We start from the raw sequence: 23,292 nt of genomic DNA on the forward strand, positions 1-23,292 counted from the left end.
AATCTTCTACTCTATTTAAATACCAGCTTCAATAGCAATTCAATATTATTCATTCAATCTCTGTGCTTAAAGCTGCGTCGGCTTAATTGAGAGTCACACAAAAACCGTGCCCAAGGTTGCAATATTCACACATCAAAAACACATATCACTTGACAACCGCAACCTCGCACTCAGGGTGGCGAGCCATGCGTTATTCACGACCCAATGTGTTTTTTCAAGCTGTTTTTCTCCCGGTCCCGAGAGAAATTGGTTAAATTCCTTTACGCTGACGTGACGAATAACGTCTTCGTATCCTCGACTCATCAATGTCATTGGCCGGGGACCGTGCAGTGGAAAATATTGTGCTGCCAAAGGAAATAAGGAGAAAACTATTTCCTTAGTTTACACTGAAATTTTCAGTAAACAGATCTCTAGATCTACTCTACTACGTCTCTCTACAAGTGAGAGCGACTTGTAGAGTTTATAGAGTAAGTAGCGATCTTCTGAAAAATCATTACGTATGTGGAATAGTAAATAATATAATTATGTATTACCATTGGTGTCAATGGACACTACTGCCATTAACTTTTTTAGTTTTTTTTCTTTCTAATATGGCTGAATCGTGTTTTTTTTTATTTTTTATTGCTTAGATGGGTGGACGTGCTCACAGCCCATCTGGTGTTAAGTGGTTACTGGAGCCCATAGACATCTACAACGTAAATGCGCCGCCCACCTCGAGATATAAGTTCTAAGGTCTCAGTATAGTTACAACGGCTACCCCACCCTTCGAACCGAAACGCATTACTGCTTCACGGCGGAAATAGGCGGGGTGGTGGTACCTACCCGTGCGGACTCCCAAGAGGTCCTACTACCAGTGATTACGCAAATTATAATTTTGCGGGTTTGATTTTTATTACACGATGTTATTCCTTCACCGTGGAAGTCAATCGTGAACATTTGTTGAGTACGTACTTCATTAGAAAAATTGGTACCCGCCTGCGGGATTCGAACACCGATGCATCGCTACACACGAATGCACCGGACGACTTATCCTTTAGGCCACGACGACTTCAAAAAATGGTCGTTAGAACCCATGGACATCATAACGTGATTGCCACACCTTGAGACATGCGGTGGAAGCTTTAATTATACTGAGTTACTACTGTCGCTTTATCTGCCTCTTACTACACTCGCAAGAAGAGATGGGATTAGGCTATTCTAAGCCGTAAAACACAGTAAAAGCAAACTAGCTTCTCGACCATTAGCACATCAATAACGTATAATGTTTGGCAGCTTCCACACTTTTAGCTTAGAACGAGCCACAACAGAAGCCGTTCAAGCTGAATCACCATGTCTCCCAGTCGCACTGCAGCGATAGATACAATTCCGGTAACCGTCCTCGTCGAAACCGTCGCTTGCGATGAAGGGCTCGACGAGCGAATTAACCCATAGACACAGCCCACTGAGTTTCTCGCCGGATCTGCTCTGTGGGCCGCGTTTCCGATCCAATGGTAGATTCTGCAAAGCAATGCTCTTGCTAGGGTCAGTGTTAGCATCACTCCGGCTTGAGCCCCGTGAGCTCACCTACTAGTTAAGGTTACGCTGAAATAGCCTCTCAAGGCTATCAGTTTAGGTAGGGAATAAAAAAAGACACAATATGGACTGTTATCTCATCTAGCAATCATACCTGCTCGCTAAGTGATTTTTATGGCACCGGAAACAAACTCAAACCCCGTTAGCATAAAGAACGAAAACAAATCAGTCCGTATAAAAATTTAAAGCACACCACCGATATTTTTATATTTCCGATTGTGGGAAAACTCTTCCAATATCGCAAAGTATTTTTAACTTTAAATCCATAGTTTCACGAATACATTCGAATAGCTGTTACACGCTTTTAAAGTCATAACGAATACGAATGTAGCCTTAAAACTTTTAAGTCCAAAGGCTAAATTCGTATGCGCAAGTAAATGCTGAAGGTGTTGCAGATTGCGTTAAGGAAAATCAGTACTTATTACGTTAGTGTTTAAGCCGTTTTCAGTGCGCAGTTTTATGTATGAAGGCAAATCTAAATTCAGATGTAGGTCGCAGCATAGAGGCTTCGCTAATTGTGGAGCGTGCGTTAAGAAGCACTTTCTCGAGCTTTTAGACTACATGTAAATATTTTAGTTGTGGATTGCTTAATGGAATGTGAGCTTTTGGGCTGAGATAGTGTTTTTTTTAATTGTTTAGTTCGGGGATCGAAGCTCATGGCCCACCTGGGTTTTAAGGCTACCGGAACCCACAAATATCAACATGATTACCATCGCTAGCCTTAATATATTAGACAAACTTTCAAACCAGAACCAGTATTAAGCGGTAGGCAGCGGCTTGGCTCTGCCCCTGGCATTGCTGAAGTCCATGGGCGACGGTAACCACTCACCATCAGGTGGGCCGTATGCTCGTCCGCCTACAAGGGCAATAAAAAATAAATAAAAAAACGCATGACTACTTATCGACTGAAATAAGCAGTGTACGATATATCACTAGTTATAGTCGATACGTATCGATTTAATAAATATATCTCTACAATTAAATAGTCATAGATGTATAGAAATAGACAATAATAGTCAGGAGATTTATAAAAGAGAAGTGGGTTTGTGCTTTAAGTTTCCGCGAGTCTTAAGGCGTCTTAGACTTAGACTTATGTCTGCCACAAAGCACTGATGTCTTCCGGCCTAGGATGGACAACCGTTCATTTATTTATAATTTGCGTAATTACTGGTGGTAGGACCTATTGTGAGTCCGCGCGGGTAGGTACCACCACCCCGCCTATTTCTGCCGTGAAGCAGTAATGCGTTTCGGTTTCAAGGGTGGGGCAGCCGTTGTAACTATATTGAGACCTTAGAATTCATATCTCAAGGTGGGTTGTAAAGGCCCATCCATCTATGCAATAAATCAAAAAAATGCACTGATGCATTCCGGCTTAGGGTAGACAACCATTAAACTATATAATTGTGGCTTATGACCTTATTAATATGTCTCAAGACGGGTGACGGCGCTCACGTAGCGATGTCCGCCTGAGAGTTCATTCACCTGACTTATAAATAACTAGCAGTCCGCTCCGGCTCCGCTCGGGTCTATAACAAAAATATCAACGATATTTGACTTTTTTTTTTTAAATAACCGAACACTTATTGCAGCATAACTATAATAGTTATACATATGCTGTCGCGACACTTTTTGTTTATAATAATGTGTTCTACAAAGTCGTAGTACATTATTTTATTCTATCATCAATAGTTTTCGCAGGACACGCGATGTAAATAATATTTTAGGTAGTTTTTTTTACACCTTGGGTTACATTATTGGAGTTTTAGTAAGGATCCGTAATTTTTTCAAAAAAGATTATAGCCTGTCACTCGGGAAACGTGTAGCTTCCAAACAGTGAAAGAACTTTTCAAATCGGTTCAGTAGTTTCGGAGCCTATTCAATACAAACAAACAAATCTTTCCTCTTTATAATATTAGTATATTGATAAATAACGTAGAAAGTACAGTAAGTACTATACAGCTCACACAATGCATGTCTCGAGTCTGTCATTTCGATCAGTCGTTTTTTTCGTAGCTAATGACCTTGTCAACTATACTTAGATCCGGATTCGATTCACGGTCCTACTTTATGTTTACGTAAAATCAATTTGCTAATCCGGATATTTGGGACCTATAATAGCATTCACATTTCAGAGTCTGAAATTACACCTGATCCTTGCTGAAGTTAAAATAGTAGTAAAATAAGTCTGAACAAGTTTTTTTCATTCAGATTTTATTTGAAAGGCGTTATTGTTTAGATACTTGGAAAGTACAATAATGGGTTTCAGTCGTCATTAGAGGGGTGGCTGGAAGAGCCCGGGAAAGAGACTTCGATTGCTTTCTCTTGAGATTGCCATCAAAAAACGTAATATCGTCCTAACAGCTGTTAAGGTTGGGGCACAGTGGTATCTAATAGTAGTTTCATTGTTATTTTTATTTTCTGCAGTCAATAACAAAAACATAACTAAATTAACATTGGCCCATTACGAAGAAAACATACGTATCTTTTTTAAAAATTTCACACAAATATATTTTAGTGCATTTTTCGAGAAGTATAAAAAAACAAAGTCGGTCCTGCGGACCAAATGGTAAACAGCCGACGTCGCCTAAAACACGTCATTTCAGATCATCCCGATCCACGAACGTGGCTTTTAGATACCCTGAGCACCAGTCATCGTTCTCGTCGAACCAGCCGCTTGCGACGAAGGGTTCGGCAAGTAAATTAACTCACAGACACAGCCCACTGAATTTCTCGCCGGATCTTCTCAGTGGGTCGCGTTTCCGATCTGGTGGTAGATTCTGCGAAGCACGGATCTTGCTAGGGTTTGTGTTAGCAACGTCGTGAGGTTTGAGCCCCGTGAGCTCACCTACTAGTTAAGGTTACACTGATATGGTCTCTCTAGACCAGTCTTTCTCAAAGTGGGCGATAACGCCCCCTGGGGGGCGTTTGAAACCTAGAGGGGGGCGTTAAGGGGCCCAGGAAAAAATGGGGGGCGTTGATGTGGGTTAAGGGGGCGCTGTAAAATTTGTAATTTCATTTACTTAATTTACCCATTACCGTCCAATGTCAAATAGTATAGTAAGCCTAAACAGCTCACTTATTGTAAACATTGTTTACTATTTTATTTCTATATAATAATAGGTTGGGGAAAAAGTTTCTTCGCATTTTTTAAGAACATTCACAACATTTTTTAATATAGTTTATTCGAATTTAACTAAAGTATGTCGGTACCATTTTGTACGATAACTTTTTGCCATCTTGTAGGTAGGGACATGATCCCATTGCTATAGAAAATTTAGGGCTTCTGATCAAAATACCGCGACAATTGGTTTTGGCAGTCCTCTCGTGATGTTAACCTGACACTGCCTAAAGAATTCTGAAGAGACCGAAACAGGTAGAAATCTGAAGGTGCAAGGTCAGGACTATACGGCGGATGCATTAACACCTCCCAGCCAAGCTCTCTTAATTTTTGCTGAGTGGCTAAAGATGTGTGAGGTCTAGCGTTATCGTGATGAAAAACCACACCCCTTCTGTTGATTAATTCCGGCCGCTTTCTCTCAACTTCTTGCTTTAATCTCATCAGTTGTTCGCAGTAGAGTTCAGAATCGATGGTCCTACCTGGTGGTAACAGCTCATAATGTATAATGCCCTTCCAATCCCACCACACACACAGCATCACCTTGTTGCCAGTTAACCCGGGTTTTGCCAGAGTCTGTGAAGCCTGACCGGCCTTTGACCACAACCTTTCTCGTACGTTCTTGTCGTACGTGATCCACTTTTCATCACCAGTTATCAGCTTCTTCAAAAATGGTTCGGTTTCATTACGTCGTAATAAAGAATCACAAATGAGTACACGGTTCATTAGGTTTCTTTCAGTGAGCTTTTTTGTGTACCCAGTTTTTTTCAAATACGCCATAACTATTTTGTGGTCAATTCCCAGTTCTTCAGTTACGTCGTAACTACTGATATGCCGATCTTGCCCCACTTTTTCAAAAATGGCATCGATTTTATCCGTAATAAAGCGACCAGCGACGTGCATTTTTGACATCAAAATTTTCGAATTGAAAACGCTTAAATCAAATTTGTGCTACTCTCACAGACACTGCACTAGGTCCATAAACATCGCAATATGTTTTCACGGCTGGCGTTGCTTTTTTACCTTTTTTGTAGTAAAATTTTAAAATGTATCGAATATCTTCATTAGATTCACTCATCGTGACAGTACGAAAAATAAATAAAATCACACATCTTCCTAATTTTAATTTGGAATTATCTTCTTTCGAACTTAAACTTTTAATGATAACAAAACCAGCCAGATACAAATAGTATAGCCAAGGAGATTTTATTACAAGTTCATACATTTTTAAGCTATTGCATAGCTTTTATCGCGGGCCTTGAGCGCGGCGACCGAATCATGAAATTCCGTAACGAAAAAAACCTAACATCCCTCCATCCATCTCCTACCATGTAGCTCGCGTTCAACACATTCACACGTTGCGCTTGTGTAGTGTTTGTGAATAAGCGCGTGGCGTGACGTCACACTGCATGTGCATCATGAAAAGTCTGCCCATCTCTCTCTCGCGCGGTTTAGCTTATGAGTATGAAGGGGACAGTTAAGGTTTTGCCTTTATTAAGGTTTAATATAGCGTGGTCTTGTTTTATTATTGTTTTAATATTAAATTATCATTGTCTAATTATAATGTCATAAGTTGATAAAAAATGCTATGCAATAGCTTTACCGCCGCAGCTCCCGAGTGCCACACGTTTTTTTTTTGTCAGGAGGAAATCGCCGGACTTCCGCCCTTCACTGGGGATGGAGGGCGGGGCATGTCGGAGTCGAACCGACTAAAACCTCTTGTCGCTCAACAACCAGCATCCAAACCTCGCATGAGACAGAGCTCATGAAAAGGCAAAGAGGGGAAAGTGAAGCGTTTAGTGCGGAGCACATCTCTCCCATCACACTCCCCCTCGTGGCGCCGACGACCACCAGCCCTCTCGGTCGGCAGGCTGTCCGAAGCCCGCCTAGATGGCGCCGGTTAGAAAGGTCTATCCTACGGAATACCCCACTGGGTAAGAACCAGCGTGGGTTGAGGATAGCCGGCCTTCCATCACCCGGATGCTCATGCGTAAAACGTGTGCAGATCAGCTTGCACGTCGTCTTCTTAGGCCCCCTTCGCCGGTCCCCAGGCCGACATGTGAGGGAGATCCGAAACACTTAGAGGGCCAGGGCTTGGGTGAGATTCGCCTCCCCGGACCCCGCTCGATGGCGGCGGGGAGCTTGAGAGATGCACAGGAGAGGTGCACTCGCAGAAGTTGAGCATCGCCTTTCACGACTCGTCGTCACCGAGCATCGATGCCAGAACACTCGGCAACGACAATTCGTTTCCTATTTTTGCGACGAGGACACGCCGCCGCCCCTCCCATGCGGGGCAGGCGACGAGCGTATGCTCTGCCGTGTCCAAATCGCAACCACAATGGTGGCACTCTGCTGTCAGCTCGGCTCCGATCTGGTGCAGGAACTCACCGAAGCAACCATGCCCAGTGAGTACCTGCGTGAGCCGGAAAGTGAGGCTTCCTCTGTCACGATTCACCCAATTCACAAGAACCGGGCGAATCGCCTCGACGGTCCTACGACCAGCCGAAGGATCGACCAACCGCCTGGACCATGACTCCAGCACGGACCGCCGAGATTGGGCCCTCCATGCTCTGACCACACCGGGGCTGGGACGCGCCACTCCCCGGGCACGAAGGTTAGCCCGCCACTGATAGTCAGCGGCGCGCGCCTCCGCCTCTAGGACCCAAGGCGGCGTCCCAGCCAGTAAACACGCCGCCTCGAAAGAGATGGTGCGATAACCACGGATGATCCTGACCGCGATGGTGCGTTGCGGCCGTTGCAGCAACTTCGCTACCCCCACGGCCAGTGACTGGCCCCACGCGGGCGCCTCGTATAAGGCGCGTCACCTGGTCAGGCCCCCCGATGTTGGGAAGAAGCCGGCTTAACACGCCGGCCACCCCCAACAAACGAGGGACCAGGTTCTGAAAGTGAACACGGAAGGTCCAACGACTGTCCAGAATGAAGCCGAGGTACTTCAACTGCACCCCGACCCGATACGGATGCCTCCAACCACGATATGGGCATCGACAGGTGGCACTCTCCGCGGCCACTGTGGAACCACATGGCCTCGGTTTTACCGAGTGTCACGTCGAGGCCTAATCTCCTGATTTTGCCGATGACATGCGCCACCCCAGCGGTGGCAAGACGAGCAAACTCAGCAAAACTCCCCCCGGGACATGACCAGCGTGTCGTCTGCGTAACAGATTACGCTTAGGCCCGGGAGGAGGGCACCTCTCAGTACCCAGTCATACCCGATATTCCACAAAAGGGGGCCGAGCACCGACCCCTGTGGAACACCGCGCACGACCGGGAACCTGTGCACGATCCCATCGTGCTCAGTACACGTGACCCCCACCTGTCCTGGTGAAACTGGAAAGGCCTTCGGGCCACCAGTAATCCTTCAATCATAAAAAAAAAACACGTGACCGATCTGTCCTCCAAGTAGGAAGCCACCAATCGGCGAAGATAGGGGGGCACTCCGTGTCTTACCAGGGGCATTTTTAAAATAAAAGAACACTTATTGCGGCATAACTATAATAGTTAGACATGCTGTCGCGACACTTTTTGTAAATAATAATGTTTTTTACAAAGTCGTAGTACATTATTTTATTCTATCATCAATAGTTTTCGTAGGGCACGCGACGTAATAAATATTTTAGGTAAATTTTTTTTACACCTTGGGTTATTGGAGTTTTAGTAAGGATACCTAATTTTTTTCAAAAAAGAATATAGCCTATGTCACTCGGGAATAGTGAAGCTTCCAAATAGTGAAAGAATTTTTCAAATCGGTTTAGTAGTTTCGGAGCCTATTGAATACAAACAAACAAATCTTTCCTCTTTATAATACCTAGTCAGGTCATAAATTCTGTCACATGTTTAATATAAAATAATTGAAACGAGTTTATTCATTATGTAACCATTCATATACCAAAATGACCTCCGTGGTTTTGAATACAGGCCTTCAATCTGCGTGGCCAGTCGTCTATCGCAGCACGAACGAGGTCCATGTCAATATCGGCGGCTGCCTTAATCAAGGATGTCTTCAGTGACTACAAATTGGGATGAGGCTTTGAGCACGCCTTTTCCTCCAAGTGTTGCCATATCTTGTAATCTAGCGGATTCAAATCTGGACTAGAGAAGGGCCAGTCTTCGTGCCGGATGAAGTCGATTTCACGCGCCGCCAGCCAGTCTTGTGTGCTCTTCGCTCTATGAGCTGGCGCCGAATCTTGTTGGAATACCCAGTGCCTGTTATTGAACATGGTATGAGAAACAGGTTCCACAAGGTTCGTCAGGACTGTATTTTGATACACAACTGCATTCGTTTTTACACCTTTCTCACAAAAATGTACCTCTGTTAAGCCCCAATAAGAAACTCCCAACCATACCATAAGCGAGGATGGAAAATGACCTCGTTGGACACGCGGAATACGGTTGCTCGCTTCTTCACTACTGTGTGCGTACACCTTATCATTTTGTTTGTTGTAGCTCTCTTCTACGGTAAAAATTTTATCATCCGAAAAAAGAATTTCCCGATATTTTTTTCCCGCGTACCGCTTCAACAAAGCGCGGCATCTCTTCAGTCTCAGGTCCATTAGACGAGCATTCAAACGATGTCCTGTTTTTCTTCGATATGCCCGAAGCCCTAAGTCTCCATTTAACACCCTTTTCACCGTGGTTCTGCTTAACCCCATCTGAAGGGCCAACAGTTTCTGCTTACGTTTGGGATTTCTTTGAATTCGCGCCTTCACAGCTTTTATCACTGCTGGAGTCCTAACAGACCGAGGGCGACCACTTCTTGACCTGTCACCTACACTAGAGTCTTCATTGTACCGTTTGATGGTACGATAAACGAATCTTTTGGTTATATTCAAATTTTTCAGTATGTTAAAAATTTGAATTGGCGCGTACCCGCAACGATGCAACGCAATAACTGCAACACGGTCTTCTTTAAGCGTCCACTCCATATTTAAAAATGAGTAAAATTCTAAAAGTATACATTTTTATTTTCATGAACAATTCGAAATTCGAATTCAATAAACTTTTTTGTGGCCAGCATTCTAAACGAAAAGTTTTTACTGTGTGACAATACTTATGACCTGACTAGTTATTAGTATAGATATTAATTATTACAAATAATAAAAACGCTGACTTAGGCGGCGGTTTATATTTGAACCAGTTCTAAATTATAAACTAAAATTCTATGAAAAATTACCCATATTTATCAATAATACGAAATGATATTAATTTATTTTTTGTAGTTTCCTTCCTTCTTGCGTCGATAATCCTCAGTGCTGAGGGTCGTGGCCTCCTCTAATAACTTTCTCCTGCATCATCTTGCGCCATTCCTGCCTGTCCTCGGCTGTGTGGATAGCAACGTAGACTGAGGTATTGAGAGTGGAGCGTATTTGGTCCGACCAGCGCATTGGATTTCTGCCTCTGTGCCTTCTCCCGCATACCTTGCCTGTTACCAGCAGCTTTTCCAGATTGTCACCTCTCTTTCTGGCGATATGTCCAAAGATCTCGAAACTCCTCCGCGCGCATGTAGTGCGGAGGTGCATTGGAATCTTGAGCTCGGTAAGAATGGATTCGTTGGTTCTGTGTTCTGTCCAACGAATCCCGAGCATTTTCCTCCAGTACCACATCTCAAACGCGTCGATGCGTTGGCGGTCGGCGTTCTTGAGGGTCCAAGTCTCTGCGCCGTAGAAAAAAATGCCACCCAAACACGGTCCATTTGGGACATAGCTCTCTTTGCCATACTGATTCGCCTTCTGAGGTCCTTTTCGGAGGATCCATTACTAGCTATGACGGAGCCCAGATAAATGAAATCCTCTACGACTTCCAGGTTTAGCTTATTCGTAGTTTAATAAGTTGTTATCGTTAATAGTATTATATTTACTAGTCGAAATATAAATTTTTAATCATCTTATGATGAGAATCTTATATTAATGAGAAAGATATTCAACAAAAATAGTTTCGTTCTAATAAATTAGCATAGTAATAGCACAGTGAACTAGCAATTTATTTTGGTAATTCTGAATTTAAACAAACATATTGATGAGAAGAATTCATTTTTACTTTGCAAATTTGTAAATACAGGCTCTGTAGCAATGAACGGAAATATAATAATATGAAGAAACAATAATAGCATCTACAAATATATATGTACTACGTGGTACTACATTTACTAAAATTAATACAACCTTTATTAATTAAATTAATGAAATTGTGGTTTTAAAGTTTTAGGGGTGTATAAAAAATGGGGGGCGCTGAAAAATAATTGATTTTCAAAGGGGGCGGTAAAAGAAATAAGTTTGATAATCACTGCTCTAGACCATGAGCTTAGGTAGGGGAAAGTAATAATGAAAAAAGCACGAGAGAGAGAGAGAGTATAAAGCATTTTTATGGTAATTTTAAACTGATGGCATTTTTAAACATATTGCGAATGATCAGTCTCAAATTATGCTATTCCTATATAGCTTACGTAAAATATGGAGGTTTAGTTCAACTCTAAGTAGAGTAGGTAATTTTCTAAAAATTTCGATAAAAGCGGGTTTCAATATTTACTCGAGAAAAACTTTATATTGCATATCCTTATTTAATTAAGAATTAAAATGGTTGACTGGTTTTCCGAATAATAAAAAAAAAATCTTCTACTCGTTGTATTCTAGCCTTAATGCTGTGACCTCCTTAAGGGCTACAAATGACGCAGTATTTTGTTTTCGAGGGCTCTTCTTTCCCTGATAAGAGAGTACAGTAATTGTTACTTATGGAGTCACATGTACGCGAGAGGTTCCATCGTGAGTGCTATTGAAAATTGCAAGGTCTGTTCGATACTTGTACAGTGAATACGGTAAAAGGTTTTCAGGGAGCTTCGCCCCAGATATGAAGTTTATTTCCGCGTTCCTGCTACACACAGCTACCGCAGATGGTTCGTGGAGGTTAAGATAAAATTGATATATAAATCGTTTATAGGTATTTTCGTCGTTTTTCAGTTCCACACAGCATTCTTTTTATTTTTTTTATTGCTTAGATGGGTGGACAAGCTCATAGCCCACCTGGTGTTAAATGGTCACTGGAGCCCATAGATATCTACGACGTAAATGCGCCACCCACCTTGAGATATAAGTTTTAAGGTCTCAAGTATAGTTACAACGGCTGCCCCACCCTTCAAACCGAAACGCATTACTGCTTCACGGCAGTACCTACCCGCGCGGACTCAGAAGAGGCCCTACCACCAGTAATTACGCAAATTAAAATTTGCGGGTTTGATTTTTATTACACGATGTTATTCCTTCACCGTAGAAGTCAATCGAGAACATTTGTTGAGTACGTATTTAATTAGAAAAATTAGTACCCGCCTGAGATTCGAACACTGGTGTATCGCTCAACACGAATGTACCGGACGTCTTATCCATTAGGCCACGACGACTTCATTTGAATTTTCAGGTAAGGCGCACTTTAAACCGTTCTGTATTTTCTTGGTTTAAGCTACATTCTAGTCAATAGGTTGGGATAGAAGATATTTCAACACTAGGCGTGCAGCTGCTATCATTAAAACTTTTTTCCCCCCAAAAAATATTATTTTCCCGTTGTTTTATTCAACATTGAAGTGCTTTTCCGTAATAATCCGATATTCAAATGTAAATTAATAATGAATGATTTTGGATGTTTGTCACTTTTTTTCATCGATTTAATTATCTAACGAGTTCACGAAAAAAAGCTTTAAAGCTTTATAAAAAAGTCCTTTTCTGAGCTACTCAATCCTTTTCTAACTAGATATTTGTCCGAAGCCAACGTTCCAGGCAATAATTCAAGTTACATTTGGAAGGATTCGCACGAAATTAGGCCAGGTTAATTGAGAAAATTTAAGATGTTCAAAAAACTTAATTAAAGTAATGTACGACGTAATAATTCTGGTAGTATTTTACGATTTGGGTACCTTTAACTTTAGCGGTAGATAGGTCTACGAAGACCCGCCGTCGTGACGAGAAAGAAGGTCGAAACGAAGACTTTAATTAAAAAATGACTTTTTTACCTTTATGGGCAGTTTTTATTTTTTATTTTTTTATTGCTTAGATGAGTGGACGAGCTCACAGCCCACCCGATGTTAAATGGTTACCGGAGCCCATAGACATCTACAACGTAAATGCGCCACCCATCCTGAGATACAAGTTGTAAGGTCTCAAGTATAGTTACAACGGCTGCCCCACCCCTCAAACCGAAACGCATCACTGCTTCACGGCAGAAATAGGCAGGCTGGTGGTGGTACCTACCCGTGCGGACTCACAAGAGGTCCTACCACCAGTAATTACGCAGATTATAATTTTGCGGGTTTGATTTTTATTACACGATGTTATTCCTTCACCGTGGAAGTCAATTGTGAACAATTGTTGAGTACGTATTTCATTAGAAAAATTGGTACCCGCCTGAGATTCGAACATCGGTGCATCGCCTCAACACTTATGCACCAGACGTCTTATCCATTAGGCTACGACGACTAGATTAGTCTGTGGCTCCTATTGTTAAATTTCAGTATCATGGAAATGAATATTCCACCCTTCAAGTTACGCCCTACCGCTACGAATAAGGACGTAACTATCCGAAACTTGGGCCATAGGTTTGCTTATAAAATTGAATTTGACTCCATGGGAAGAATACAAAAAAAATATAATTTGTGTAATTACTGGTGGTGGGTGGTCTTCACGGGTAGGTACCACCGCCCTGCTTGTTTCTGTCGTGAAGCAGTAATGCGTTTCAGTTTGAAGAATTGGGTGGCCGTTGTAATTATACTGAGACCTTAGAACTCATATCTCCAGGTGGGTGGCGGCATTTACGATGTAGATGTCTATGGGCTCCAGTAACCACTTAACACTAGGTGGGCTGTGAAATTGTCCACCCACCTAAGCTATAAAAAAAAGAACACAGTGCTATACTCGTAAATGCGCTGAGAGCATAAATGTAATATTTCGAAGAAAACCATCAACTACCAACAATAGCCCAGCTGATTTGCAGAGTCCCTTGATACTTGCTAAGGTCATGCCCGTTACTGAGTGACAATACAGGTTGAATAAATTTACAAGGATTAAGATGATCTGGATCTCACAGTCCGTCCAATACTTAACGGATATTGAATCCTGTAGAAATGTTCCAGTCGTTTGAGGGCTGAACAAAAAGGTTGTAGATTTATTTGTATCGGTTTTAGTGATGGTGGTAGGATGTGTTTGCGAGTCCGCACGGGTACCACCCGGTACCACCACTCTGCCTATTACTGCTTCACGGCAGCTTTCACGCATGGCACGGCACGGAAGCTTTTACTGCTTTAGCGCATAAACGCATTAGCGTTTCGATTTGAAGGTCACCGTAGTGCTTTAAAAAACTGAGACCTATAACACATGATTCAAGATGTATGGCGACATTTCCACTTCGATAAAGCGGCACGACACGTCTTATCCATTAGGCTACGACGACTAGATTAGTCTGTGGCACCTATTGTTAAATTTCAGTATCATGGAAATGAATATTCCACCCTTCAAGTTACGCCCTACCGCTACGAATAAGGACGTAACTATCCGAAACTTGGGCCATAGGTTTGCTTATAAAATTGAATTTGACTCCATGGGAAGAATACAAAAAAAATATAATTTGTGTAATTACTGGTGGTGGGTGGTCTTCACGGGTAGGTACCACCGCCCTGCTTGTTTCTGTCGTGAAGCAGTAATGCGTTTCAGTTTGAAGAATTGGGTGGCCGTTGTAATTATACTGAGACCTTAGAACTCATATCTCCAGGTGGGTGGCGGCATTTACGATGTAGATGTCTATGGGCTCCAGTAACCACTTAACACTAGGTGGGCTGTGAAATTGTCCACCCACCTAAGCTATAAAAAAAAGAACACAGATGCTATACTCGTAAATGCGCTGAGAGCATAAATGTAATATTTCGAAGAAAACCATCAACTACCAACAATAGCCCAGCTGATTTGCAGAGTCCCTTGATACTTGCTAAGGTCATGCCCGTTACTGAGTGACAATACAGGTTGAATAAATTTACAAGGATTAAGATGATCTGGATCTCACAGTCCGTCCAATACTTAACGGATATTGAATCCTGTAGAAATGTTCCAGTCGTTTGAGGGCTGAACAAAAAGGTTGTAGATTTATTTGTATCGGTTTTAGTGATGGTGGTAGGATGTGTTTGCGAGTCCGCACGGGTACCACCCGGTACCACCACTCTGCCTATTACTGCTTCACGGCAGCTTTCACGCATGGCACGGCACGGAAGCTTTTACTGCTTTAGCGCATAAACGCATTAGCGTTTCGATTTGAAGGTCACCGTAGTGCTTTAAAAAACTGAGACCTATAACACATGATTCAAGATGTATGGCGACATTTCCACTTCGATAAAGCGGCACGACACGAGAACCCTCTCATCGTGGCCGCCGGTAACTACATTCCTGATCCTGCGGACAGAATGGAAAGCAGTCGACGTCGCCCCAAACACGTCATTTCGGATCCTCCCGATCCACTAACGGTGCTTTTAGGTACCTCAAGCACCGGTCATCGTTCTAGTCGAACCCGTCGCTTGCGATGAAGGGCTCGACGAGTAAATTATCGGTCGCGTTTCCGATCCGGCTTTTGCTAGGGTTCGTGTTAGCAATGTCGTCAGGTTTGGGCCCCGTGAGCTCACCTACTAGTTAAGGTTCTGCTGATATAGCCTCTCAAGGCTATCAGCTTAGGCAGGAAATAAAATAAAAAAGGGCGACATTTACGTTCTTGATGTCTAAGGGCTTCGAGAACCACTTAGCACCAGGTGGGCCGTGAGCTTCGTCCAATTATTTATTCAATGAGAAAAAATTCAAAGTGGTAGTTTCAGGATTCCAAGTAACAACTAGAAACACGTTAAATAGACGAATTTCTCCCGAATCAGGAATCACACTCCAGTATTTGTTTACTTCAAACCGACTAATTCAGTTCGCCAAAATGAGGAAGTCCAAACATTATCGCGCGCAAAGCTAATTCAGAAGTAATTAGTCGGAGTTGATAGTTCTCCACCAGCGCGAACTAACTCGAACGACGCTAGTTAGATCTATGTTCTAATGTTGTTACGAAATTGTAGATGTTAATTCGTTTCTATGAAGCGTTTAGTTCCACGTTAAATTCACATATTAAAACCCAGCTTATAGTTGTTTCCCTTGAGGCTTGGAGGGTTGTGGATTTAGTAAGACACAGTTCGAACGAATAATACATTATTTTTTCCAATTTAATGTTGCAGTTTTTGAAATTCTCATAGTCACACCTTCCTTCTAAAATTATATTTTCATAACGAGTTAAGTTCAAAAATAAGAGTAGAAAGTAGTTTTTGATTAACTTTGTAGGCAGATAAACGTACGGTCCATCTGATGGTCAATACTCATTTCCAGGGACAACCTCAAGCCACTGCCAACTTTGAAAGGAATAACAAAATAAACACCATTTGAAACCCTTATTATCCGCTTAACATCATCAGAGTTCAGTTGACTTGATTTAATAAAAACACTACCAAGCTGGATTATCCTAAAATAAAATAGAAAAAAAAACAAAAAACCTCGAAAATTAACTCAACTTTAAATTAACTTAGCTTCCTTTTCATTTCCTATTTTTAGAAAGTTAAACTCCACGGAAAGCTCTTAGACGTCCCCAGTGAATTAAGCTTGTAATTACACGATAGGTTCGGAAACCATTCATTCCGAGCTGGACGTGAGCCCAGAGCAGACTTGGAAGGATTAAAGAATTGATTTTTATAGAAAATCCCTGAGAAGACGTGAGTCAATAGTGCGATTCTTGAAATCGCTAGAAAAGGGAACATATTGAATTTCACTATGTCCCAATCGTTCGTGGACACATTCTAGATATAATCTATCTATAATTATCTATATCTATATCTATCTATATCTATACGAAAATGAATTGCTGTTCGTTAGTCTCGCTAAAACTCGAGAACGGCTAGATCGATTTGGCTAATTTTGGTTGTGAATTATTTATGGAAGTTCAGAAAAGGTTTAAAAGGTAGATAAATATGAAAATGCTCGGAATTAAATAAAAATAACAAATTTTGTTTTTCCTTAGATTTGTCCCCCGTCAGACGGATTCCTTTTGTTTGTTTTAAGTTTATTTTATGCAAAAGTTTAGGTATTTTATTTATCGATTGAGGCACTACGAACTCTGCCGGGTCGGTTAGTTACAAATAAAACTAAGTGTCTAATTTTATTTAAAGGGTTACATAATATTATAGCTGACATTGGGACCACAACGCAAATCTTACAGTAGTACAATATAAACCATTGTGGATCGAGATGTTAATTAAAAGTTAATTGAATAGAAAATTAAAGCGGATAAAACCGCAGAGCACGTCTAGTCAAAAATTTAATAAACATTATTGTATTTTATTAGGTTTTTGTGACTAATTTTAAATCTATTGTTACGATCAATTCCCTAGTTTTTATAATTTTACTATATTATAATACTTAGAGTATGTGTTGTGGTCCTAGGGTAGCCCGCGGGTACATAGGGCCCTCACAAGTTGTCTCCACTAGACCCTGTCTTGCGCTTGCTCCTTAACATCACTCCAGGTCACGTTGGCAGTCCTCATCTCACTCTCCACGGTGCGTCACAAACTATGTACAGGGCGACCAGGTCTTCTTCTGCCAAGCGGGTGACACTCAAACACGATTGATGCTGCGCTGACTCCGCTGCTCCGTAGAGTTTTTTTTTTTTTTTGTTGCCCTTCTAGGCAGACGAGCATACGGCCCACCTGATGGTGAGTGGTTACCGTCGCCCATGGACTTCAGCAACGCCAGGGGCAGAGCCAAGCCGCTGCCTACCGCTAAAAGTCCTATCCAACGCTATTTCCGATGAGCAATGTCTTGCGCATTGGGGTTTTGGTCACATTTAGTCCAAATGTGACCACTTATAGTATATTATATTATTTATTAGGTAGCAAGATTACTGGTGGCCCGAAAGCCTTTTACAAGGACAGGTGGGCAAAGGGGGAGAGCTAACAACTCAAGATTAGCTGCTTCGCGAATGCAGCTTAAATTATTAATTCCGTCCTTTCGAATAATTTACAGTTTTCGTAATCGTTACGATAAACACTTCCTGTGATATCCCATCGGGATAATAAATCCTTTACTGTTTCTCGCCTGAAATACACATTGCCTGAAAAGTTCCTCGGTTCCACTCAACCCAATTCAAGGGAATTGGTATTCTTAGCTGGAAAAAGTTCCTCCACTTGCGGGCACTCGAGATTTTTCCTCAGTCGATCTGAAGAAAATTACTTTCAGTTTCACATTAACATTGGAGTATTGTTTATTCTACTATGTCTTCCAGTTCTACAAACGTCTGATGCAATCAGTAGTTTGTCGAAGTACTTTTTGTCAACAACTTTTCACCCAACATTTTAGAGAAAATGACCTAAGCAATAATTGTGCAGTGTGCTATGAATACTGGTTTTTTACTGGTGGTAGGACCTCTTTTGAGTCCGCGCGGATGGGTACCACCACCCTGCCTATTTCTGCCTTGAAGCAGTAATGCGTTTCGGTTTGAAGGGTGGGACAGTCGTTGTAACTATACGTGAGACCTTAGAACTTATATCTCAAGGTGGGTGGCGCATTTACGTTGTGGATGTCTATGGGCTCCAGTAACCACTTAACACCAGGTGGGCTGTGAGCTCGTTCTAAGCAACCCATCTAAGCTATAAAAAAAAAAGAATACAGTTACATAATTCGACGGTTCCTCTATTTTATCATTTTACGTTCCTCGAATAAGTCGAGGTCGAGGATGTTTCCGGGTAGTACACGTATGAATAAATTCACGGCCCAACTAATGGTAAATCGTTACCAGCGGCTAACAGACACTACTGCATAAATGCAACCACCACCCTTAATTAGAACATTTTAGTGCTTTGCCGCAGAAGTGGACAGGGCGGTGTTACCTACCTGTGCATGCTAATTAAGCTTACCAACAGTCATTACATTAATCTATATATTAATACGTGAAGCAAAAACTTTGTACCCCTTTTATGAGAGTTGCGCGGACGGAGGAGTATGAAATTTCCCGCACTTATAGAGAATATAGAGAAGGAGTACAGAATGCCAATTTTTTTTTAAATTATGCATAAAAAAATCATTAAACAGTTAAAAAAAAACATTACACACACGCATGTATATTTATAGTTACAATCTGTGGTAAAATTGACAATAGAATAATATTGCTTGTCTTTAATATTATTTGTCAATAGTGTACATACCCTTGGCGAAATCTGTGATTAAAGAAGTAAGACTTTAGTCTTTAACAATAGAACCATAACAATGTTCAAACTTATAATGTAAATTAATAATTATGGTTGTATTTAGACCACCGGGTGACCACTAGTCATAATTAATATTGTTCGATTTTAATCATTCACATCATCAACCAACAGAAATATACTGTTGTAGATAGACTTCCCAAATGTACGCTTTTTTAAGCAATAACACGATGGTATTCCTTCATAGTCGAAGTTACTCGTGAACATAATTAAGAATGTATTTTAATAGACAAAATAACAATTTTTTTGTGTATTTAATCACCGGTAAAATTGCATCACTAGACACTGCATTACAACTGTGCTCTATGCTTTAATATCAATATTATTTGATTAAATATATCGACCAAAGACTTAATGCATTCAAAATTTAATATTTCAATCATTTATAATTCTAATGGTGTCTGTTATAAAAGGAATTTCGAATGTACACGCCTGGACTCAAGAATTAAGTCCTATTGCTTTGGTTTAGAATCTTGAATGGCTTGAAAACGATTCCTATAATAAAATTTTGTGGTGTGGTACAAGTTAAAAAATATTTGTAGTTAAGTTATTAGCGTTTTTTGTTATAGGATCTTAATAGGTAATTCAAAATACATGGCCACTGATTCATCATCGTCATGAAGCATTTACGTTCCTGTTTGGACCGAGCCGCCATTATTATTAAAATACGGAAACTTCGACCTTATATTCAATGTAACACGTGTATATTGCAAGTAAATTTCAATGGCAGCTATAAAATGGATGCGAAGAGATGAAGACTGGAGACTCAGTGGTGTGAATTGGGAGAAGCCTGCGTCCAACAGTAATAATGATAGTGATAATGATGATTATAATGATAGCATTCAAAGAGAGCAATTACTCGTAACGAGTTTTTTTTTAATTATTGCATAGATGTATGGACGAGCTCACAGCCCACCTGGTGTTAAGTGGTTACCGGAGCCCAAAGACATCTACAACGAAAACGCCGCCACCCACCTTGAGATTCTCGCCACCACCCTTCAAACCATTACTGCTTGACGGCAGAAATAGGCAGCGTGGTGGTACCTACCCGTGCGGACTCACAATAGGTCCTGCCACCAGTAAAAAAGTTACAATAACAATTTAAATCTAGCCTCTTTCTTTGTGGTTTTATTAAAAATAATTCTACAATCTAATGTTGATTAATAACGATGATTTCACTTAACACTTAGACCATACTAATAGTTCCTTTTTGAATCCACGTGAGGCAACCCAGACTTTGGCTCAAGGCTACGTTTCCAATCTCATTGTTGATCTTTGATTTACGACCGCACTGAACGTTTTAGGTGTAAACACAAATTATTGAGCTCTTTTAATGAATTTTACACAGTCGTAATTTGAAAACGTAAAATAGAAAGTCGAAAGTCGTTCTGAAGTCGTCGTGGCCTAAAGGATAAGACGTCCGGACATTCGTATCTAACGATGCAACGGTGTTCGAATCCCGCAGGCGGGTACCAATTTTTCTAATGAAATACGTACCAAATGTTAACGATTGACTTTCACTGTGAAGGAATAACACCGTGTAATAAAAAACAAACCCGCAAAATTATAATTTGCGTCATTACTGGTGGTAGGACCTCTTGTGAGTCCGCATGGGTAGGTACTACCACCCGCCTATTTCTGCCGTGAAGCAGTAATGCGTTTCGCTTTGAAGGGTGGGGTAGCCGTTGTAACTAATACATACTGAGACCTTAGAACTTATGTCTCAAGGTGGGTGGCGCATTTACGTTGTCGATGTCTATGAGCTCTACTGAACACCAGCTGGGCTGTGAGCTCGTCCACCCATCTAAGCAATAAAAAAAAATTATTGGTAGTAATAGATTCAATATCTGAGAGGCGGTACGAAATGTCTTTTAAGAATTTATTCGACCCATACACCTTATATTTTTCAAGAAGAGCATTACAAAAATACCACTACGCTTCTAAAGATGGAACGATGGTATGAAATGGTTGCAAATTTTGATTGATAGCATTTAAAAAATACTTATAAATAAATTACTTAATAAACGACTGTATACTAAAAGGCAATTTCGTAAAAGCCTTAATAATAATTTCATTTTGAATTGATTGAGTTCCCAATTTGTTATATTATTCACTGTGAAACTTTATATATGAAAAACTGGGTAGCATGAGCCGGGCCACTGGTGTGTTTTAAAATTGCCTCTCAAACTTCAAACTTTAAAAAACTCTACTCTCCCAGCGAACTCTGCATTGCTATTTGGGGCCCGAAATATGCCGATGAGTTAACTATGTTTCAAACACTAAGGTATAACGACTTAAAACATATTCTTTTATTATTGAATCAAAATATATATTTTGTACTTGGTGTTTGTTCGATTTAGTGATTTTAAATAAAAATTGTTATTCTAATTTAATTAAACATTCGCAGAACTATTTCTTGTAATGTTACTTTTACTAGTTTCTCGTGTTTTATTCAAAATAGTTATCTAATTCAACACACAATACCATCTCTCGAAATCCAGCTAACAAAATTTCCTTTAATTCACAATGAACATTTCCGGAATATCTGGTAAGAGATACGGAATAATCACACATAATGACAGTCGGTAACCGTCAGCAGTGATCAGGAAATACGCGAAAACCTTTTTACATTTAACCAAGGAACGTCCACAAAAAAAAATCCTATCACACATTTAACGTTATTGGATTCTCAGTTTTATCGTTCCGCGCTAAAGCTCAAATTTTATAATAGCCTCTAGTGAATTTCACGGGACTTGGGACTCATTTATACGTTTTGTATAAACATCAAATAAAACATGCGAATAACGCAAATTTGCTTGTGACTATATTTGTGGGATATAGGAGACTTTGGGGATTTTTTTGTCGCATTTTTGTCGCAAGCTGATGCTTCATATTTTGGTGTCAACGTTATGTAATTATTGGAGTCGTTCACAAATGCCTTCAACAATAAGGTCCAAGTTTCTAATAACACTATTTTAATGAATACCCCACCCTTCAGACCGGAATTCTGCCTGAACTTTTGTATATTTTTATATATTTTGAAGTCGTCGTAGCCTAAAGGATAAGACATCCGGTGCATTCTTGTTGAGCGATGCACCGGTGTGCGAATCTCAGGCGGGTACCAATTTTTCTAATGAAATACGTACTCAACAATTGTTCACGATTGACTTCCACAGTGAAGGAATAACATCGTGTAATAAAAATCAAACCCGCAAAATTATTATTTGCGTAATTACTGGTGGTAGGACCTCTAGTGAGTCCGCACGGGTAGGTACTACCACCCTGCCTATTTCTGCCGTGAAGCAGTAATGCGTTTCCGACAGTTTCCGTTTGAAGGGCGGGGCGGCCGTTGTAACTATACTTGAGACCTTAGAACTTATGTCTCATGGTGGGTGGCGTATTTACGTTGTAGATGTCTATGGGCTCCAGTAACCACTTAACACCAGGTGGGCTGTGAGCTCGTCCACCAATCTAAGCAATAAAAACAATGTATATATTATAGTTTGTGGTAGTCTACTTTTGAAGTGTAACTTTTAGAATGCTCTACCCACTACTTCCGTTGTTGTTAGCGTCTATATAATCAAATGTACATTTAATATGTGGTTCCCATAATACAGGGAATTCGTTTGGAGCCAAAGAGCACTCTCAAATTTCATCCCAATTCTTGGTTTGTCAGTCTATTTAGTTTGGCGTATTTATTTTGTAAAATCTGTGAATACTGGGAAAACCGATCTGCCGATACCGATGTTGAAGTTAATTTGGTACTACATCACTGATATTCAAAGTAATAAATATGGTATTACTTTGAATATCATAATATGAATATGGAATACGCCACGAAAATCACGTTTTCGCGTAGAACATTCGTAGCTATTCGTAGAATACTGCTACGATAAACGTAGCATCACTACATCATATTTCATATTAATCCAACTGCAATCCACGGTCATTGAAATGTAAATAGGAATAAAATAAATAGTACTGCTATGTTATAGGACTTGCAAACATTACGATACATTGTGATTGTGGGTTTCGGTTTTAAGACTAGGAAAGATGAGCTGATGCATAAGAAAGTCAGAGATCAACCCACTTTGCTTATTAGCATTATAGTTACTGCTACAGCTACTTATTGTACTAGAAACTGATAAGATAGCATCATGTCTTAATAAAAAAATTGTTAGCATCGAACTTACATGATTCGTTTATTTTTCAGTAGAGTTTAATTTGAATGAAATTATATTATTAATCAGATTGAAATAGTACTAATGCAATTAAATCATTTGTT

Source organism: Bombyx mori, chromosome 15, assembly GCF_030269925.1.
Source record: "Bombyx mori chromosome 15, ASM3026992v2".
NCBI lineage: Eukaryota > Metazoa > Arthropoda > Insecta > Lepidoptera > Bombycidae > Bombyx > Bombyx mori.